The 23464-nt window shown below is 36.8% G+C and overlaps 1 protein-coding gene across 1 annotated transcript in view; it reads right to left on the bottom strand.

The window, feature by feature from the left end:
* LAMA2 (laminin subunit alpha 2) overlaps positions 1 to 23464 on the bottom strand; it is a 645380-nt gene that overhangs the window by 561339 nt on the left and 60577 nt on the right. The window lies entirely within an intron of this gene.

The following is a 23464-nucleotide window of genomic DNA, read 5'->3' as shown; positions in this document are numbered from 1 at the left end:
ATATATTTTCCTCAGCTATAAAACTATTTATCAAAAACACTGATAAAACTAGAGAGAGGTTGAAAGTAAATTAGTTTTGTGAAGTGAGGACATATTCAGAAAATACATGTCTCAACAAAAACCTAATTCAGATAAAAATGTAAAGTATACACAATCATCTCTCCAAGCAACAGACATTGAAAGCAGCGCCGAGGCTAATGAATCAGCATTTATCCTAAGTAAAATATGGTGTTTACAGTTTAATAACTGCTCCCCTCTTGAAAAGAGCAAGAAGATTATTGAGAGAGGCTGATAGTAGATCATATAGCACCTGAAATGCTTTCTAATCAAAGTTCTTTCAATCTTTCTGTACAGTGATCATAACAAAAAAGGTCACAGGTCAGAAAATGCATTTGTCACAGATAGCACCAGAATAAAATGAACCCATGAATATACCCAAAGAGGAGAAGCTAATCAAATACAGACCATGTCTCCTATTTTGTAGTAGTATAGAGTAATCATTATACTAGAAACCCCATTTTCAGGAATAGAATAAATCAGCCCATGTATTGGCACTGGGTCATAAGACTGCTACATGAGTGAGTTTTCTAAGTGCTATCTTGGGAGAATATTTCGCTATACAAGACTGTTAACCTAAATGTCTCTGAATGTCTAGTGGTTTATATGTGCTAAGATGATATTGCAGATGTGAAGGGACCAAGACCCACTTCTCATGAACATCAAGAGCATTCACAACTTACTCTCCTCGTTGATGAGAACCCACTGTAAAAAGTCAGAAATATGGGGATAATAATTTCTTCTTCTATCATGATATTTTCTTCAAGGAGAAAAATCAAAACAGAGCATACCCTGAAGCCAGGCTCCCTTCCTGTCCATACTGATGCTTCTCACAGTGCTCCTTATTATTCACTCTATAAGCTGCTTTCATTATTCACTCTATAAGCTGCTTCCAAAACAAGGAGTTTTCATTCCCATGGGATCAAATGGCTATTTGATATGGAAATTTACAAATCATTATCATCAGCTAGAGTTCTCCTCTGAGCTGGAACAACTGGTGGCTGGCTCGTGCATGAGAATATCTGTCCAGCAAGAAAAAATGAAAGAAATGAATCTAATCAAAAGGGCCAAGAAATGGCACAGAGGTAAAGGCACATTCCTTGCAGGTAACTGAATCTAGTAAGCAGGAATCACCTGGTCCCTCTTGGAGCACCCCAAACACAACCTGGGTGATGGGAGAAGTCTCCAGCATCCCAGGACATGAATAGCATGGCTTCCTCAGTCACACACTGAATCACTGACCTGCATGGCCAACAAGGAGGACCCAGGAGGACCTACATCCTCATTCCAAAAAACGCTAATCCAAGCAATAATGTCTGTTTCTTTATTTTTCTGATTTTTTAAAACAAAGTTAAGAATCTGACTTCACCCTCTACATCAATCACCTGCCAAGTTCTTTTCTGTCAAATTTTAATAAAAAGAACAAAATGAAGAAAGAAAGAAAGAAAGAAAGAAAGAAAAGAAAGAAAGAAAGAAGAAAGAAAGAAAGAAAGAAAGAAAGAAGAAAGAAAGAAAGAAAGAAAAGAGAAGAAAGAGAGAAAGAAGAAGAAGAAAGAAAGAAAGAAGAGAAAGAAAGAAAGAAAGAAAGAAAGAAAGAAAGAAAGAAAGAAAGAAAGAAAGAAAGAAGAAGAGGAAGGAAGGAAGGAAGGAAGGAAGGAAGGAAAGAAAGAAAGAAAGAAAGAAAGAAAGAAAGAAAGAAAGAAAGAAAGAAAGAAAGAAAGAAAGAAAGAAGAAGAAGAGAAAGAAAGAAAGAAAGAGAGGAAAGAAAGAAAGAAAAGAAAGAAAGAAAGAAAGAAAGAAAAGAAAGAAAGAAGAAAGAAAGAAAGAGAAGAAGAAGAAAGAAGAAGGAAGGAAGGAAGGAAGGAAGGAAGGAAGGAAGGAAGGAAGGAAGGAAGGAAGGAAGAAAGAAAGAAAGAAAGAAAGAAAGAAAGAAAGAAAGAAAGAAAGAAAGAAAGAAAGAAAGAGAGGAAAGAAAGAAAGAAAGAAGAAAGAAAGAAAGAAAGAAAGAAAGAAAGAAAGAAAGAAAGAAAGAAAGAAAGAAAGAAAGAAAGAAAGGAAGGAAGGAAGGAAGGAAGGAAGGAAGGAAGGAAGGAAGGAAGGAAGGAAGGAAGGAAGAAAGGGAGGTTAAATCCAGATTATTTCCTCTAATTTTTCTAGATATTTATTCTGCAAATATTTCCATGAAAAATCAGTAACAGTGTAGCTAGGAGTCTTCAAATTTTTCAAGCATGAAACTGAATTAGAACCCCTGATTTATATTAACGTTGGATGTAGGGTGTGATCCAAAGGCAACACCTAAATTTTCAGTTGCATCCCATGATATATTGAACATATCTTAATACAAAATAGTGATTTTCTTACCCTATGCCCCATGAAAACTTCTAATAAAATTGATATTATACAAGATAGTATAATATTTATTCTATAGTGGTGACTATTTCCTGGCCTGCTGCTATACATCCCACTAGGCATAAATATTTCAGATTCTTATACACCTTGAAGATTGCTTCACAAATCATGAAAGCGTGTCTTTTCACGGAAACTGGACGTTAGCAAATAATGGCAAATAGTCTGAGGTTTCAAGAAACTATTTCTTTAAGCAACAGACATACTTTTCATCTGATTGTGACCTCAACAGTCAAGCCTCTGCTTAATAGAGCAAAGGTGAGGTCATTTGGTTAACTAGGCATAAATAGAGTATCGTGAATTGCAGGGAAGACTAGCTGACAACCTGGACAGAACAGGCTGGTGTCTGACTCTGTACCTTGATTGGGCAGCCACTGTCATGATGTATTTGGGACTTCAGGAGGGCACACTAGGTCAGTGTTAAAGTGCAGAGCTTAAAAGGCAATTGGGCAAGGAAATGCATTTATTTGAAATGAGAGTCTGCATTGAAGCCAGAAGGTAAATTCCAGCTAAAGGAAAGAGGTCCAGTCCACAGGTCCCCACAGCAATATCACCCCAGAGCAAGAAATTCATCCATTCTGATTGTGACTAATATTTGTGCTAAATCATTTTAGACATATATTCATGGGAACAGGAAAAGTGATATGACTAACTTAGGAACACTATACTTCCTGGGGCCTGCTTCCTATGAGTTGACCTTTCAATAGTAGTTTGAAGACACCTTCCCTAGATAGAAAAATTGCCTTCCATAGCTCTTTTTATCTCCTCTTTCCCCACTTCTTCATTTTTAAAATGCGCAAGACAAAACCCTGGAAAAATCTCATAATTAGCATTAGCAAAGTAGAGCCAAAATTTTAAGTCACAGTAAGATAAATATATACACCTATAATTAACTAATAAATCCATACTCATGCCATAAATGCTATTATAATTTTAGTATCTTGATCACCAGTAAAGTTGATACCATTACAAAATTTTTTAAAAAGTGCCGGGGGTGGGGGCTGGAGAGACAGCACAGCGGGTAGGGCGTTTGCCTTGCACGCGGCCAACCCGGGTTCAAATCCCAGCATCCCATATGGTCCCCTGAGCATGGCCAGGGGTAATTCCTGATTGCAGAGCCAGGAGTAACCCCTGTGCATCGCCTGGTGTGACCCAAAAAGCAAAAAAAAAAAAGTGCCGGGGGTGGAACCATAGTACAGCAGGTTGGGAACAAGCCTTGCACATCGTTTGATCTCTAGTACCCTTAGGAACAAACCCTGAGCACTGCCAGGGGCAGCCCAAAATTTATTTTAGAGAAAGAATAAAAGAAAAAATGCACTGGGAGACAGTGGCTCAGCTCTTGCCCTACCAATTCAAATCTGAGTTTGACCCCTGTGTCACCACGCATGCTCTGCTGCCTGAGAGTCCTGTACCAAAGCGACTCTTGCTGCACTGGCAGCCAGGTGTGTGAGGCTTGTAACTAATGGCTACAACCATGGCAAATACTGCAACTCAAAATTCATGGTAGCTTGCTCTTCAAGCCTGTGTTCTTTCTTGAATACATATCTCGCTTCGCTGTCTCAATGCTTCTTTGCTGGCTTATTCCCACTCTGGCGAAGCTTCTGTTCTCTCTTGAACACATTTTCCCCTCTTTCTCTCTTCTCACATCTTTGAAAAAAAAAAGGGTTTTTTTCTTCAATAAAACCTATGTTGAGTCACACACAAAAACAATGTGTGAGCATTATATTCAGGGGTATGATCCCCAGGAATTATCTTATGAGCACCATGGGACCCCCAACCAGTACCACAACGGAGCACAAATACCACAATGAAGAGAGCACAACCTCCAGAGAGCAAGGGTGCAACTACAGCAGGGTGAGTTCTGCTGAATACTGCTTTTGTGAGCCTCTGGACCAGATGCTCACCCCCTGATGAACACCACACCTGAAAAGCAATGTGTGAGGCCAGGAGAGGGTTTGGTAAGTTGAGGGTGCATGCCTCGCATATGTCTGATCTGGATTCATTCCTCAGTACCAACTGGCCTGCTGAGCTTCTCCAGGAGGCCCTCTGCACCACCACATGTGGTCTTTTTACTCCCCATTTCCAAAGGGTTGAGCAGTACTGCAGTCTTAGCTCAGGGCACTGAACTGCTGGCTTGGCCACGTATTACATGCAGATGTCACCACCTCCCTTGAGCACTGATGGGAAGCGCCCCAGAAAAATGAATAAAAAATTGAAAATGTGCACTCTCCACAACTAAGCGTGTATGCAACAAGATCAACAGAGGGAAGGAATAGAGAGCAAGGGAGAATCAATAAGTTAAAAGTTTTCAGGCACAAAATAACAGTGTTTCCCTTGTACTTTGGATGCAAAGACTACAAAGTGATGCTTGCAGAAATAAAATTAGAAAGAATATTAAACTCCATTATAATCAATGTCTTTCAAGCTTGGATATGTCTTTAAGACAAAACCAGATTAAAATTGCTGCAAAGTAAGGCAACCACAGCTTCTCTCTCAAATGAGATCTGATGTCCTGGACTCTTTAACATCCCAACCAGACTATTAAGAGGTCTGGAGCATCTTACAGTGGCTTTGATTTAGCCACATGAAAGAGACTTCCGCTATTAGGGCAACAATAGTTAATTTGCAAATCTTAAACACTATTTTTCCATTGCTATTCAGTAACACTAGAAACTTCTTTTAATAAATAAGTTGCTTAATTTGCAATTTGCTGGTTCCTTGTCTATTTTCAACCCTTGTATACTTTCCATGCAGTTGAAATATTCTATCTTAAGAATTAAAGAATATTAAAACAAAATTGAAATACCAATGTCATAACTGAAATGATACCAATGCTTTCATAAAAAAAATGAAAAAAAAGAATTATGTTGGAGTTACTTGCTAAAATCATTTCATTGTTAATATATGTTCTTAGAAATGGATTTTATAGATGCTCCCAACATCTCTAAGCCATCTCTTCTGGTGTTATTTTTTAAATTCAGAATTGTTTGACTTTTCAATGATGATCTAAGCAAGGTATTTTGGGTCACATTTCAGAAGTGCCTCACTCCAGGGTTGTGCAAAAACAAGTTGGCCTGAGGCAGTTCATTCACCTCACTGGGGTCCCAGCCCTGTCAATAGCCTCCAGAAAAGAAACTGCACTGTTCTTAAATAACCTATGTGGAAAAATAAATATGACCATGTGGAGTGAAGAAATAAACACCATTCACTGAATGTATTATGTACAAGGCAATGTGATGATTATTTCATGTGGAATTCTGCATTTCACACAAAAGCATGAGCAGACATGACTGTCCACATAGTACAGATGGAGTCTGAAGCAGAGTGAGTTTCCAAAATGGGGTCACTGCTTCAAAGAATGTTGAAAGGAACAACATCCAATGATTAATGAAGTGTTAAAGAACTAATAATTCTCAATTATAAGTGTCGACTAACCTGCACTAATGAAGAGCTTCTCTTTCACCTAACTGCCTAGGATGGTAGCACCTCTCCACATAGGAAATTCCACTGATGTGACGCCCAGACCCTCTGTCCTGACCATCCATCCATCAGTTGCAGCCTGGGCTATATGTTAATGACATAGCCTCACCAGGCCAGGCCTGGGTTCTGCTCTCTGTGGGTTCCAGCCATCTCACTCTTGAACACACAGCAAGTCACAGTATCACTTGTGCTACTTCACACTTGTGGCTCCCCGTCAAAGACTCATTGAATGGGGTATAAGATATTGGTCTCCTCTTTTATGAAAGAAATCTTTTCTATGATGAAATTATCTCTCAAAAAAAAAACACCATCATTAGCAGAGGCAGCACCAAAAGGCTTTTTTGGCAGCTCCCAAAGGCCCTCTGTGTTCTGTTTCTGTCCCACTCTTTACTGCTTGCCGCAAGCTGAGAGAGCTCTCCCAGGACATTTCTTAACTAAATCCATGCTACCATGTCTGCTTCTGCCAGGAAGATCTGATGAATTCTCTGTCATCTCTCTTTTATTTCCTGTCAACACATTCTCCAAGATTAGTCCCAAACGCTGCCTCTTGGGGAAATGTCCTCTTCTTATCCACCTGGTAAATAGAAGATGCTCTTATACATTCTCACAGTACCTATTTATCTAAGTTGTCTTGCTTATCTTTTTTTTCTATGAAAATAGATCTCTTCTCATTATCCATAACAAAAGCATACACTTCCTCAAGGCAGGTACCCTTCTTCATTTATACCTATACCACCAAGCCTGTGAATACTTAATAATTACCCACTGAAATAAGAGCTAACTGTTGAAACTGCAATACAGTTATGATGCCAGATTAATATAGAAGTAAAATAACTTCTCTTGGTAAGAAAATCATTTTCTTCCCTTCCACTGTCAGTGAAGGAATGCAAAGGAGACAAGCTTTGGCTGATTTGTGAAAGCCAAGAACACCAAACATTCTGGAGTCAAATGGAAAGACTGATGCAGAGCAGGGAAACATAACACAGCAGGAGAAGCAACAAGCTCTATGGCTTTCATATCTTTCCACATACCCACCAGTAAAACTTTCAGTTCCTATGGCCATGCCAAAGAAGACTCTTCCCATCACCAGAGATGCACTAAACTTTCAGTGTTCCTGATTATAGGCTACAATTATCCCAAATTGGACCTTACAGATCAATAAAGAAGATCAGCTTAATGATAATTCATTCAATTAGTAACTATATAATATAATTTAAAGACAAGCAAATTATTAGAGTAAGACAAAATATGATTTTTCAACAACTGGGTTTTCTATTTGATAATGTAAGTTTTTTTGCTGACATATAAGAATAGATTGTAGAGAAAATTTGTTAGAGCAATTTCTTATAAATTTTATTATTCTTAATAAAAGTCTATTTATACATATAGAATCTTTGACCCTTATCCAATTTCAACTTTAATACACCCAAATAAATCATTATCTTAATTGTACTCACATTAGTTGGTAAGATAAAATGTGCTGAAAAGTCTCTTGCAAATTCTTAAAATTAGTAATTCATGTAATATAGTAAAGAACTATTGAAAGTAATAGAATATTTGAAGGTGTTTTAGTGCTTTAATTTCTACCTTTATGCATTGAATTCAGAGTCCATAATGATTTACTCATGCAGAAAAAATTAAATTTTTTACAGTATATTAAAATTCATCATAATTTTGTGTTCTTTCATAAATTTATTATCAAATGGCAAAACAAAACAAAAAGATAACTACAATATAACATAGGGTTCAGAATTTCACTTCAATTTTCTTATGAATGTTAAATTTGTAATTTACAATCAGAATATTAATCATTTGCAATTTATAGTGTATGCATTTTTAAGTATATATCGTATTTCTCCCTATATTTTCCTCAGTTTGTTTAATCATAAGGTATTAGCTATTTCTATTGATTTATTTCTTCCTGGTATATATTTATCATTTCTTTCCAGCCCTCAAAATAACAGTTCCAGCTAAAATTGCATTTAGCATTGATTTTTACTCCAGAGCCCATCTGCTGGAGAATACCAAAGTTATTTCTAAAATATGTAAGCATTCTACTTGTAGAGCACATTTAAATTTTTCTTGCTTACATAATAGTAATATTACTGCTCTGGCTTCAGTATACAGAATGTTTGGTTTAAGAAAATAGCGACCCACATTTTAAGATGTAGGCTAATATTTATGTATTTAGAAAGGATCATTTTGGAACTAAAATATATCCTTAAAGCAACTATGAGAAATCAGGAGGACTGCCCTTAAAATGTCACAATAATCCGTCACTGTCACTGTCATTCCACTGCTCATCGAGTTGCTCGATCGGGCACCAGTAACTTTTCCATTTTGAGACTTGTTACTGTTTTTGGCATATCAAATATGCCATGGGTAGCTTGCTAGGTTCTGCTGTGCGGGCAACATACTCTTGGTAGCTTGCCAGGATCTCCGAGAGGGGCGGAGGAATCAAACCTGGGTTGGCCATGTGCAAGGTGAATGGCAAATGCCCTGCCCGCTGGGCTATCACTCCAGCCCAATAATCTAAGATCCCAAATTTCTATAAATTGCATTAATGTCATTATTATAGTGTTGTTGTCACCCTAAAGCAACCAAAGAAGAGATTTAAAAATTTACAGATAAAATATAGTTGTCCCTCCGTCATTCTCTTTTAATGGCATTTGCTTCTTTCAGCTGGTCAAGGTGTCATTCACACCTGCCAATAACAGAATTGTTCCCAAGTTTCATGGGCTCAGGAGTGTTGCCCATAACAAAGAGGATTAACTGAGGAACAAATCTCAAGGAGTTTGATAGCAGTTGGAGTTGATAAAAGCTCCTATGAAACTTAAGACTTGAATGTTACTGGAATTTAACTCGTCTCTACAAACTGTTGCCCAAATAGCACATCAAGCGGGGCAAGCAGGTAGGGCATTTGCTTCCACATGGCCAGAGTTCGATCTCCAGCATTCTGTATGATCCAACAAGTCCACCAGGAGTGATCCCTGAGTTCAGGGAGCCAGGAGTTAACCCTGAGGACCACCAGATGTGCACGGCCAGGTGGTGATCCTAAAACCAAAAAACAAAACAAAACAACAACAAAAAAACCCATGTAGAGTGGCATAGTATCAATTGTAAGTTATTTTTAAACCACCAAATGATTTCCTTATGTATGTAGAATAAAATTTAAATGAAGCTTCACAGTTTAAAAGAAACATATAAAACCTGACCCTTACCTATACTCATTTCGCTTTTACCACTTTTGCCCTAACACACAGCACCGTAGCCCTAACATATTTGGTTCTCTCAGTCAGGTTTGGAAAGTTCATCCCCGCATAGTCGTTTGCTTCTACCATATGGCCTTTGAATTTCTCGGTCCATCTGTAACCAGTACTTCTCATTTATCTCATAATTGAAAAGTCTTCACTTGGCTTTCTAGTAACACCTCTCATCTTTAAACAAGCCCTTTCCTGACCACCCAGTCACCCAGACTTCTGGCTTAGGAACACTCACAGTCACCTACATTTTTTTTTCCTTTTCACTCTTTATCATCACCGGCATCACTGTCATCCGGTTGCTCATTGATTTGCTCTAGCGGGCACCAGTAACGTCTCTATTATGAGACTTGTTACTGTTTTTGGCATATTTAATACGCTACGGGTAGCTTGCCAGGCTGTGCCGTGAGGGCAAGATACTCTCGGTAGCTTGCCAGGCTCTTGAGAGGGGCAGAGGAATCGAACCTGGGTCGGTCACTTGCAAAGTAAATGCCCTACTGCTATGATATCACTCCAGCCCTCCACTCTTTATAAGTATATAAAATTATTTTATCAACTTGTTTCCTGTCTATAAGCTTATCACTCTGGTGACCATTCACTCTAAAATGGATCACAAGAACAGCATTAGAACACTCCTGCTTTCCCACTTCTTGAAATGTGACTTGCAAATAACAGGAGCTCATAAATATCTGTTTAGATTGGAGAGAGCTCAAAAGGCTGAGCAAATGCTTTGTAGGAGGCTCATATTCAGTTCCCGTCACCACATGGTCCCTGATCGGACAGCCAGGAGTAGACTTGGTCCATCATTGTGTGCAGTGCCCCAGCTCCCAAATATTCTCAAATGAATAAATTAATGAATGAAATTAATATCTTTAGAGTTGAAACATTACATCTAGGACATTAGAGATACAAAATTTTAGTTTTGTCATTGCGAAAATATCCCAATATGACCAATCAACTGATCAGCAGATTGGCAGTAAGGAGTTTCCTTAACAGTTTCCATATTGGTTACGTTTGTTTGGTTCAATGAACAATATTTTTATTTGTAGAAAGAAAGTATAATGAATGATTAGCTTAATGATAATCCTTAGAAACAAACAGTTTTCCTAATGTGAATTGAAAGAATACCATATACGCAAGTCTGGGTCTTGAGGAATGATGAAAATGGGGATGGAAATTGTATGTTCTTAGAGATGGATTAGCTTAGAAACAACACAAGATGCAACATGCTCAAATTCAAATTTTCATTCTCCTCTAAATAGCAATGTGTGTTTTTCTGGGGAGAAAAGAGAGGTTTTCTTCTTATGCAAACCTGGTGTTTGATTGACCAAACTTCCTTATACTCTTGAAATATGTTTTAAGCAGTACATCTTTTAATAAAATGTAATTAACAACTCTAGATTTAAAGGGAAGGACAGCTTTCCTATATATAACACTCATTATCACAAGTACTTCCTGTGTGGAGCTGATCTTTGCTCATTTTAATGAACAAATTATTAACTTTTTTAAAAAGCAATGTTCATTTCTCAACAGATTGACCTGTTTTTCCCCTTAATTTACCAAATTTTAAACTGCGAATGGATAGAAAATTTTATGAATATACAGCATTGAGACAACAATGGAATCATTAATCAAAATAATAAGGATGGTTCAATCTATTCAGCTAAATGCAGGCTTCTTAAAAAGTGCTGGCACATTGTCTATGGCCTTGGCCAGAAAAATCCTTTGGGTGCAAATTATTTTTCTTTTGTTTCCAGTCATTGTCCTTATGTTATTGTTTTAGTTCATTTCTTTGAGTTAAAGAACATGTGTGGTAACTAGGAACATGAGGAAAGAATTTCAAAAGTTTTCCACAGAAGGTAAAAATTAGACAGAAAATTTATGTTTCCTAAAGAGAATTTAGCTAAGATATTCAATTACTCCTAAGGAAGTGTTTAAACTTATAATTCATGAAGATACTCATATTTTTTAATCTATGACCAATCTCCTAAGACAACTGTTAAAGAAACAAAAAGCAAATCAAAGTATTTACATTTCAGATACCAGATTGAACTCAATGTGAAGCTCTACTAACTGCAAAAGTCTTTTTTATAAAATATTGTTCTGGGGGCCAGAGGAATAGCTTAAAAGCTGGAGAAAATTGCATTGATGTGAAAGGTTTGAAGTTCAATTACAGGCACTGAATATTCTCAAAAGCAGTGCAGGATGTAGTCCCACAGCCATGGGGCCCAAATAGAGCATTGAACAGTTTGGTCTTGTTGGATGAGTATCATGGGAGTGGCCCCAAGGCCCACTAACATTGTGTGGAGACCCAAGAAAGAAAGAAAAAAAACACGCTCGACTTTCCTATTTATCAAAAAGTTATTCAAGTAAAATTTTCATTTTTATTAGTTTTTATATGAATATCATTTTTTTAGATAATAATAGACGAGGTATTTGAGTGGAGTCAGATTATTTTAAGCACTTTTTTTCTTTTTTGGGTCACACCCGGCGATGCACAGGGATTACTCCTGGCTCATGCACTCAGGAATTACTCCTGGCGGTGCTGGGGAGACTATATGGGATGCCAGGGATCGAACCCAGGTCAGCCACATGCAAGGCAAATGCCCTACCTGCTGTGCTATCATGTTTTAGAGTCCATGCTGACTCTTTCAAAGGATATACTATATGTCAACAGAAAAAAAAATTAAAGATCAAGTTTCTGTATTTTTTTTTATTACTTGTAGAGTTAATACAGAAAAAACTAGAATAAAAGATGACTTCAGATGGACTTAAATCTTGCTTTCTGAGGATGGAATGACATTGGGAGATATTTCAATGTTTCATTTTTAAACATTATAAATATGATTTGCCACAGATACTTTTAAACAATTTAAATACAGTTCTTAAATGCCATAAATAATAATGCCATTTATATGGGGTTGTTTGTTAAATTAATTCTTATTTCCCTTTGAAAGCTTAGCCCTTCTAAACTGAGAGAATAAAATGAATTATTCAGACAAACAAGAAACGAGAAGGAAGTAAAAAAAAATCAACAAATACCATTTTCTCTCACTGTGTTACCTATTACAAATAATTAAACAAAAAGCTTAGCTGCCGATGATTTCATCAAATCCGATTCATATTGTCAGGTCAATTTATTCTAACTATAATAACACTTGTATTTTCCCAAATAAAAATTAGTCCATAAATATTTTATTGAACTCACAAAAGAGAAAAATAAAATGTTATTGGCATAACCATTGTTTCACACATATGTCAAATGGAGTGAAAGATTTTGCTCAGAACAGAAAACACTAACCTGCTGTATTTATTCTTCTAATATGTAGTCAGCTCAGTACTTCTTACTTCCAATTTGTCATTTGACTATATATATATATGGTAAGATTAATAAATCCTCTAAAGTATTTTTCTCATGATTTAAAGGACCTTAATCACACAACACACCATTCCCTGTAGTTGCTTGTGCTGCTGCTGAACTTCATTTTATGATTCCCTCATATAAATTGTTCATGAGGGGACTCCGCTTAGACACTCTTGAAACAAGAATGCATCCTGTATATTTATGTTACAGGTTTATTATGATAGATTGTCTTGCCACAGAACTGGAAACTACCAAGCCAGTTTATAAAATCTGTTAAGAAAAACAGTCTGTGCACTGAAGTAGACTCATTTACTGAGCAACCCAATCTGAACTGCCATATATTCAATTTTCTAAATAAAATCAGAAATGTCCAGTTGCATGAAAAGTGGGTGCATAATAAGAGCTAACATTTTCCATTTCTGTTTTCTCCTTATACTTAAATGAATATGACTGTGATCGGGTAGCATGTTTTGGGGGGAGATTTTAGAACATATCTGTGAAATGCTAAGGTTACATTGTCAATATAAAGAGACATAAGATTTAAGTTGCAATGTATGATCTGAATGCCAATGATAACCTACTTAGACTCGACCTATTCTTTAATATTTGCCTCTGTAGAGTAACATCTGAATGTGAGATTCAAAATATTGTAGAAATTCTATCCATGATGAATGAAATCAAAGTCAAACATGATGACAGTTGTTTACTATGGAGTTCCTTGTCCTATAAAATTATGCCAACATTCACTCTGAGAGAGGTGAATTGTATTTGACAACATATCCCAAGCACACTGTAATGAACCTTCAAACTTCAATTAGAACCTCTCAGAAAGAAAAACGTACAATTTCACTAAAATGCTACCTTCGTAAGAAAACAGTTCAGCTGGAAAACACTGCAAGTTCAACAACATTGCCTACACATCAGGCATTCCTACCCTATGTCAGAAATGATATAAAGTATAGATTCTTTGGGTAATAATAGAGATTGTTCTCATTTATAAAATACAGGGTAGCAACTTCTTAACATTTCTATCTGCAAAAATTCTATACTCCAGTTTTTTCTCTTTCCTTTCAATTATTCTAAACCCTGAATGAACAGTTTGAGGCTCTTCGTGTTCCTGGAGTGAGCAGATACCATTGGGCTACACTAGCACACAACAGGGACAAGTGGAGACATTACTGGCACCTGCTAGAGCAAATCGAAGATTAACGGAATGACAAGGGATACAGGTGATATTCTAAAGGAAGGGATTATTTTTAACTATGTTGAATGACACTTTCTGAAAAGTAATCAGAATGTCCAAGCTGTTATTGGACAATTGAAGAACTTAGGCAACAGATAGCTTACATCAAAGTGTGAATGATTAGCCTAGTTAGTCTATAAACAGTGCCTCTTTACTAATAGGTTTTTTGCATTAAGCAAGATTTTATTCTTTCAATTTTATTTTAACCACTGAGGTTTACAATTTTTCAGAACTGCCTATGGAGGATTTTATGTATATAACATTTCAACACTCGGAGCCCCGTCTTAGTGTCCATTTCTTTCCACTATTTCCACCATTGCCTTAGGGTCACCCACCCACCCCACACCCCACACCTCACCATCTCCATCCTACTCCCCTCAGTTCTCAGATTCTGGTGCTTTTGACAACTTGGTATCCCTTTATGATAGATTTGATTTTTTCATATATAATAAAGATAACTTTGCAAGTCTGTCTCTCCTGACGGATTTCACTCAACATGATAGCCTCAAGTTCCATCCATATGTTGACCAGTTGCATCTTCTCTTATTGCTTAGTAGTATTCCACTGTGGATATATACCATAATTTCTTTATCCAGCATCTTTTTATGGCCATATGAATAATTTTGATATCTTAGCTGTAGTACTACAGTGAATATGAGTAAAAATGTCTTTTTTGAATAGGATTTTTTGGTCCCTGGGGTAGATGCCCAGAAGTGGGATTACTAGGTCCTAAGACAGCTCAATTATTAATTTTTTGAGTAGCATCCATATTATTTTCTAAGTAGGTTAAAAAATTTAGCACTTTCATCAGCAGTGGATGAGGGTTTCATTTCCCCCCCATATCCATTCCAACACTAGTTGTTTTTATTCTCTGTAGTGTGCAACAGTCTCACTTGTGTGAGGTGATCACTTGTATCACTTGCATCACTTGTCATCCTGTTGCCCATTGATTTGCTTGAGCGGGCACCAGTAAAGTCTCCATTCATCCCTGTCGAGTGCTATTGTAGCCCAAAGGCATCTGCTCACTTCAGGAACAAGAAGAGCATCAAACCATTCGTTTAGGGTCTTGACAAAGAAGTCCGACCATCTCGTAGGTGGGCAGCCAGGCATTCTTTTGATGTCCCATGAAATCCAGTCAGTAACAGCTCTAGTCCAAATCCCATTACATGTCTGGCCCATCTGATTTTTGACTCTTTGGCAAACGAGGCAGCATCCTGATTCTTGACCTTTGATGGAGGTCAGAACTCTGGATTCCTTCTCTCTTGCTTGAATGAAATATGATACTCTAAGCATAGCTTTTCTGATTCCTCTTTGGGAGACCCAGATAGCGTTCTCATCCTATTTTCGTAGGGCCCAGGTCTCTGAGGCATATTTTAGTACAAGAAGAACAGTGAGTTGAAAAGATGTACCCAGAGCCAGAGGTTCTTTGTCCTCTTAACCCTTCTTCGACACTCTTAAATGCGTTCCATGCTGCTCTCTTCCTCTTGCATAGTTCAGGTGCCAGGTAGTTTGTCATGTTGAGTTCTTGACCCAGGTACACATAGCTGCTGCAGTTGGAGATGTTCATTCCGTTGAGAGCAAATGGAACATCAGGAACTAGTCCGTTTTTCATGAACATTGTCTTGGTGAGATTCAGCTGCAGTCTGACCTTTCCACAGTCACGGTCAAAGTCAACCAGCATTCGTGCTGCTTGGCTTATATTTGGTGTTATTAGAACGATGTCATCAGTGAAGCAGAGGTGGTGTAGTTGCCAACCGTTTATCTTCACTCCCATTCTTTGCCATTCAAGTTTTCGAATGACGTTCTTGATGGTGGCACTGAAGAGTTTTGGTGAAAAGCTGTCACCCTGCCTAACCCCTCTCTTTACTTCGATGATCACTTTGTAGAATGGTGAGATCCTGGTGGTAATACTGCTCACAAAGGATCCTGATGTACTGAGTTTAAGAAGTGTATAGCACCCAGTCCAGTCAAGGTCATACCCGAACACCTGAAGAATCTGCCACGAGTCATTCCCAAATAGGATTGGCAGAACACTAAGTGAAGGACAACCATGCGAGCAAGCCGGGTTCTGAAAAGGATTCATCAAAATTGACCTTATCCACACAGTGACCAAGCTCATTGAGGTTTCACAAAGATTCAAGATGCCACTCTAACATTCATTGATTTAAAGAAGGCCTTTGATTCTGTTATGTGAGGTGATATTTCATTGATATTTTGATCAAAATTTCCCTGATGCTCAGTGATGCAGATCATTTTTTATATGTCTCATGGCCATGTTTTCTTTGAGCAAGTGTCTTACCATCCCTTCTTCCCATTTTTTGATGGTGTGAGTTTTTATTTTTTACTAAGTGAAATTTTTTGGAGCTTTTACTGAGTTTCTTTTGAATAAAGCTTTCCTACTATTTAAATTTTAGATTTAATATCATAAACAAAGCCCTGAGTTTAAAGTATTCGGTGAATTTTACATAGCATTGGGTTTAAAGGACTCTCATACATGAAAAATTGTACTCATTACTCACATTGAAACTTTTTTTTTCTTTTTGGGTCACGCCCTGTGAGGCACAGGGGTTACTCCTGACTCTGCACTCAGGAATTACTCCTAGTGGTGCTAAGGGGACTATATGGGATGCTGGGAATAGAACCTGGGGTAGCCGCGTGAAATGCAAACACCCTCCCTGCTGTGCTATCGCTCCAGCCCTGAGACACTTTTTAAGTATGTCCTGACTCAAAGGAGAGACTGACTATTCCGTAAGAATTAAAATTTGGTAAAGTATACCTCATTTTTACACAAAATGTGAGTTTTTACAATTTTAAGATTTGTGCCCACCATGTATTGTGTAAATCTGTATTTTCCCAAATTCTCATGTGATAATGAAAAATAATATTGACCCTTTTTTTAACTATTAGAATGTGACCCAACTGGGAGTATAAAGTTTTGTCTTAGTACCAAAAAGTTAAATGAGGAAAAAGCATATACAGAGAGGTAAAACATAGGAAAAGTGACATTTTTCTAATTCTACAGTGAGATATGGCAAAAATACATCAGAGACTAAAATCCTTCAATAGCAAAAGATGATATGAGAACAAACTATTCTTATGCCTCAATACAATTGCATATTGTTTTTAAAAATTGAAAATCAATTAAAATTTTTAAAAGAGTTATAGCAATCTCTCTTTAGTTTCTTTTATTTTGAAGGGGAAACAGGCATTTGCTTGTTGCCCTGTTATTAATAGAAGATGAGTAATTTTCTCTTGTTTACTTCAGAAAATGTTTTCAAATAAAGGAAAGCAAAACCATTGAAATAATTTTAATTGTTTCTACCTCCGGTATGAACTACATAAGTAAATGCATATAACTTTAAAAGCTAATATTTTTTTATGATCTATATTTGTGTCTTAGGACTCAGAGGTTCATGTCACAGGAATAATGCAGCTCTAAAAAGAAAATCATTCAGGCCTCTTTTTCTTTAGAAAAGCATGTTAGAAATAACTTTTACTTTAAATACTACCTAACTCTAATAGAATTCTTATTGTAGTTTTCCTAAATTTTCATTATCCGTGTCTCTATATAAATAATATCATGTAATTGAAAAATGTAAGGTAACCCGATACTTCTTTGTAGTAATATAATATTCATAGAATTAAACAGCTTAATATGATTACCATGAAATTTGATTCTGAGTGCAAGTAGGGCTCAACCAGAGAATCTCAAAAGTTCAAAATGGAAGTTATATAATAATCTGTTTGTGTTTCACATTAAATTACCTGTAACTGGAACTTTGGTGAAAGAAGGTTTCATACATACTTTTAATTCCTACTTAACCTACAAAACCTAAATTAATAATTAAATAAAAGAATCTATAGCAACTAGATGACTGACAGATATTAACAGAAGAGAAGTACCAACTACTTCACAGTGTATGAGAAGAAAGCAGATGAAATAAGGAGTTCTAGAACAGAGTAAAGAAACTGGGGTGAAGGTGTTTGCAGGAAGAGTGGAGGAAAACCATGCTAAAAAGATCATTATCTTTTGATCATTATCTGCTAAGACCCAGAAATTATCTGATCTTTGAAACACATACTTTATAAAGTAGAATAAGATTTGAGATGGGAAAAAAACATGCCTTGAAAGACAAGATGGAGGAATCAGTCAGGATGGGAGATGTGTGCTGAAAGTAGATAATGGACCAAACATGATGACATCTCAGTGTCTGCGTTGCAAGCCATAGTGCCCAAAAGTAGAGAGAGAGTATGGGGAATATTGTCTGCCATGGAGGCAGGGGGAGGGTGAGAAAGGGGGGGTATACCCAGGATATCGGTGGTGGGGAATGTGCACTGGCGGAGAGATGGGTGTTTGATCATTGTATGATTGTAACCCAAACATGAAATTTTGTAACAATCTCACAGTAACTCAATAAAATTTAAAAAAATAGACAAGATGAGTGGGAGCAGGGGTGCGGAGCCACAGTACAGTGGATAGGAAGTTAGTCTTGCATGTGCTCAACCTAGTTCAATCCCTAGTATTGCATATGGTCCCCCCAAGCGGTACCTAGAGTAATTCCTGAGTGCAGGATTAACCCCTGAGTATCACCAGGTTTCCCTGCCACCAAAACAAAAAATGATATTTTTATGACAACATAACATCTGTTTCTGTTCCCACCCTGCCACTCTCCACCCAACCCACCCCAGGATTGGTAGTGGAACTTATGCCAAAAATCTAACTACGGATAGCTTTGTAACTCAAGGTGCTTTAAAAAAAATAAAATTTGGAAGAAAAAATGGGTTGTCAATAAACTCTCACCAATCCCACTGGATCTAACTTCTACCCAAAAGACAAATTGACAGGAGAGCAGAGATTTATTCTCCAGAGAAATAAAACCAGAAAGTCCCTGATCTTTGTAGTGAAGGTGAGGATAGGGATCCATGCTGAAACAGACAAGGAAATTATCTACACAGTGAATGCTGTTGAGTATTAGCCCTCAGCTCTTATTCTATTCCCAGCAGAAAAAAAATGCTAGTAGAAGAGAAAAAGGCTAGAAAATATCTGTTCACAAATATAGTGTTTATATAAGGTGTTCTGGAATTTCTCAATTAAATTACAACTTGATAATACTCTCAAGATTTTCTTGACAAAAATAAATTTGTTTGACCCACACATCTAACAATTTTAGTGCCTCAGATGTTGGAGTAGTAATAAATATTTCACATCTACCATGAAAACAAAATAAAGCAGAGGAAAGCATAAATTTCTTTCCAAGTTTGAGCAGTGTGTGCACTGATGAGGCGAGAGAGATAGTACATCAGGTTGGGTGCCTGTGTTGCATGTGGTTCGACTGGGGTTTGATCCCTGGCACCATGTACAGATGCCATGAGTGATCTCTGAGCACCGAGCTAGAAGTAAACCCTGAGCACCATGAGTTATTGAAAGTAAATTTATGTTAATAAAATGTGATAAGATAAAAGCCAAGGCATTCTGGTGAGGTAGAATAAAAATAAAAGGACAATCAAAATATTAGAAAAAAGATGAAGATTTTATCAAATAGCTAGTTCCATGAATAAATTCATGGGTAAAGGTATGAGTCAAATTTTATAGTAAATCATAGCTTCATCAAATTGCAGGACTCTGAACTCAGCATAAAGTCCTAAGAGTTTAGAGTAGCAAAGATATGGTGAGGAAATAGTGGCAAGAATTCTAACTTTCAATACGGGAATCAGAAGAGCATCCAGCCAACAAATATATATATTTTAATTTCTGATTATATCACACACATTCCTGGTGTCAGGAATATAATGGCCACATAAATTACATATTACATACATAAATATATGTACATGAGAGAAGATGATATAAACAAAGTTTCCCTAATACAAAAGTAAGCTGTGCAGTTTATTTTGATATTATATATAAAATTGAATATATATACCCTAAAAATTATACAGTGGAATAAGGAATTCAAAAGATGTGGGCTGTTATTAAAAAAACTAAATGAAATCAGAATAAGTTTGTGAAAAATAATATACTTCTGCTGTTTTTTTAAGGAATAGGAGGTATTGGGGCTGGAGTGATAGCACAGTGGGTAGGGCATTTCTTGCACTCGGCCAACCCAGGTTTGATTCCTTGCATCTCATATGGCCCCTTGAGCACTGCCAGGGGTAATTCCTGAGTGCAGAGCCCCTGTGCATCACTGGATGTGACCAAAAAAAAGCAAAAAAAAAAAAAAAAGAATGGGAGGTATTTAGTCTTGCCAATATAATGGAGGGAAGCATTACAAAGAACCCATCAATACAAAGGTGTGAAGTGCAAACACATTTGTGCAAATAAGTGTAGTAATGGTGAGAGGACAGCTTGATTACAAGTGGGATGATTGTGGCAGCCATGAAGCAAGGTTTCAAACTTTTTTTTTTTTTGGCTTTTGGGTCACACCCAGTGTTGCACATCTGGATGTGCTCAGGGCTTCCTCTGGCTATGCTCTCAGAGATCACTCCAGAAGGGGCCAGGGGACCATAGGCTGTCCCGGGAGTAAAACCCATGCTCGTGTCTGCAGAGCAAGCGCTTTATCTGCTGTACTATCACTCTGTCCCCCAAGCTTCAAATTTCCGAGAAGATATGCTTTCCACTTAGACCTGGATAATCAATGGCATTTTAAAAGGAGGGAAAAGAAGACATTTTTAGACATGCAAATTGTAAAAACATCCACATTTACTCACTTTCTAGGGGCACTATGGGAGTATGTTATTAACAAAATGGAAAGAGTCACAGGATGTTGTTTCAAAACAAAATCAACTAATATATTTCCAAGTGGAACTGAATATGTTGAGAAGAGTTTGCAATCAATTCTGTGAAAAAGGGTTCGTAAAATTCTGTGAAGGAGTATAATTACATATATACATATTTAAGGTAATTATTAACTCTAGGAAAGATGTAAGAGAGGAAAAATACAGGAATGGTTTACTACAGAGCTCTACTGTAAAATTCACAATTTTAATGTTATTAGCATGAAATATGTATTCAAATATAACATATGCTTAAAGATAAAGGGGGAGGCATTTACATGAATTGGATAAGAAAGCTTTATGCTTTTAAATAGGAAAATAAAGGTAATATGCAAAATTTAAAAATCAAGATACAATTATTTTTATTATTATTTAAAATTCCAAGGTTAAAAGTGGAAGATTTAGCGAAGAGATCTATCATGTTTTTAACTGAAGGAAAGATAGGGAAATCACATGTTTTTCTTTTGAATTATTCACTGTTACTTGGACTGGAGTCATAAGCACAGTGGGTAGGGTATTTGCCTTGCACGCGACCAACATGGGTTCCATCCCTCCGTCCCTCTTGGAAAGCCCAGCAAGCTACTGAGAGTATCCGCCTACACAGCAGAGCCTGGTAAGCTACCCATAGCATATTTGAAATGCCAAAAACAGTAACAACAAGTCTCACAATAGAGACGTTACTGGTACCCACTTGAGCAAATCAATGAACAATGAGATGACAGAGCTACAGTGCTACTTTTATTCTAAGAGGAATTACTTAGAAACAACTAAATCAAATGAAAACGCTCTTAAATATGTTGTATAATTATACAAAAGAACTTACTGGGAAAAGAGGGAGATGATAATTAAATTTATTAAATTAAATGTTATGGTTACTTCTAAATTTTAAAATCTATTATAATAACTACTAAGAAAGTACAGAATATACAAATATCATCACAACGAACCAAAACTGTCTCTGATCACAAATGAAAAACTATAGTTTTGTTCTCTGGTATCACTGTATCATTGTATCACTGTCATCCCGTTGCTCATCAATTTGCTCGAGCGGGCACCAGTAATGTCTCCATTGTGAGACTTGTTGCTACTGTTTTTAGCATATCAAATACACTATGGGTAGCTTGCCAGGCTCTGCCATGAGGGCGAGATATTCTCGGCAGCTTGCCGGGATCTTCAAGAGGTCACATATCCAAAAAAAGGCATTCACAAATCTCATTGACAACCCAAAACACCAATATCCCCATTTAGAAATGGGGAGAGGTAATTAACAGGCATTTCCAAAAAAAATACATAGAAATGGTCAGTAGACATATGACTAACAGGCTCCAGAAGAAGACATACAGGTGGTCGGTAGTCAGATGAAAAGGTGTGTTCTCTGGTAGAATAAAATTTAAGATAGTGTGCACAGCAGGCTATAATGATGCATGCAACATTTGATGCCTCAATAACATAACACCATGGGTGATTAGAAATTTACTATGTTGTTTTTCTATCTTCAAATAAGAAAAAAATGTGTAAAACATACAAGTGGTTTTAAGAATTTTAGAAATTGTAAAATAGTCTCAAATTTTTCAGTTTGCTGCAATTTGAGTAGAACTTGAGGCTATCATGTGAAGTCAGAAGGACAAATACCAGATGATCTGTCTCATTTGTGAAGTCTAAAGAAACAAAGGAAGAAGATATACAATGGCCAATGAAAACAAACCTTGAGATCTGGCCAACAGAACTGAGGCTGCCAAGAAAAGGATTGGGGGAATGTTCATAACAAGTGACCTAGAGAACAGTGACCGAGGAATATTGGCACTAGCAGTGGGCGTGGTTGTAATGACAAATATATCTAAAACATTAATAGTAATACCATTGTAAATCATGTGCCCTCAATTAAAAAAAAATAAACTAAATATATTTGCATCTTAAAACTAAAGCCTGTATTAGCTTACTCTGAGAGACAGAGAAAGGTATCTACTTCAGATAAGGATAAAATGCTGAGAAATTGCAACTATCAACAAGAGTAACTATCATGAGGTTCTTTGGCAATAAATACAGACTTCTAAAAAGTAAGGTAAGTTTTTAATGCTTGTCAATGAATAAGTTAAATTCCTTATTTTAGAATATAATATGGGACTGGAGCGATAGCACAGCGGGTAGGGTGTTTGCCCTGCACACGGCCAACCCGGGTTCAATTCCTCCATCCCTCTGGAGAACCTGGAAAGCTACTGAGAGTGTCCTGCCTGCATGGCAGAGCCTGGCAAGCTACTTGTGGCATGTTTGATATGCTAAAAACAGTAACAACAAGTCTCACAATGGAGCTGTTACTGGTGCCCACTCGAGCAAATCAATGAACGACGGGATTACAGTGCTACCTATAATGATAAAAATTTCTTAAGTATGATCAATATGAACACCACTGACCAAAGCAAAACAGGCATCAAAGTGTGGAAGGGGGTTTGTCCACAAATTGTTTAAGCATCGGTAGAAGTTTTTTAATTCACTTGATACAATAAATATAACATATATTTATATAATTAACATATCACTTATATATGATTTATTTATTTATATATTCACTTGATAATTCACTGGATAATCTTGAAGTATAATCAGACTCAGAAAATAAAAATAAATAGATGAGAAATTTAAAATCATAAATAAAGACATATCTGACTGTTAGTTTTCATTGAGTCCAGGTCTCATGCATGCAATGCAGTTACTTTATCACTAAGTCACACGCCTAGCCATTTGTTTTCAAGTTTCAATGGAGCTAAAACTTAATACCTCTCTATAATTTTCTACAACTTATTGATGCCATAATCACTGATTAATGGTGCAGTTTCTCCGCCATTTTAGACATGCTCACACTCTCATTCTTCCGCTTAGCTA

The sequence above is a fragment of the Sorex araneus genome, chromosome 4 (assembly GCF_027595985.1).
Source record: "Sorex araneus isolate mSorAra2 chromosome 4, mSorAra2.pri, whole genome shotgun sequence".
Lineage (NCBI taxonomy): Eukaryota > Metazoa > Chordata > Mammalia > Eulipotyphla > Soricidae > Sorex > Sorex araneus.
This window is presented reverse-complemented; position numbering and strand designations above follow the sequence as displayed.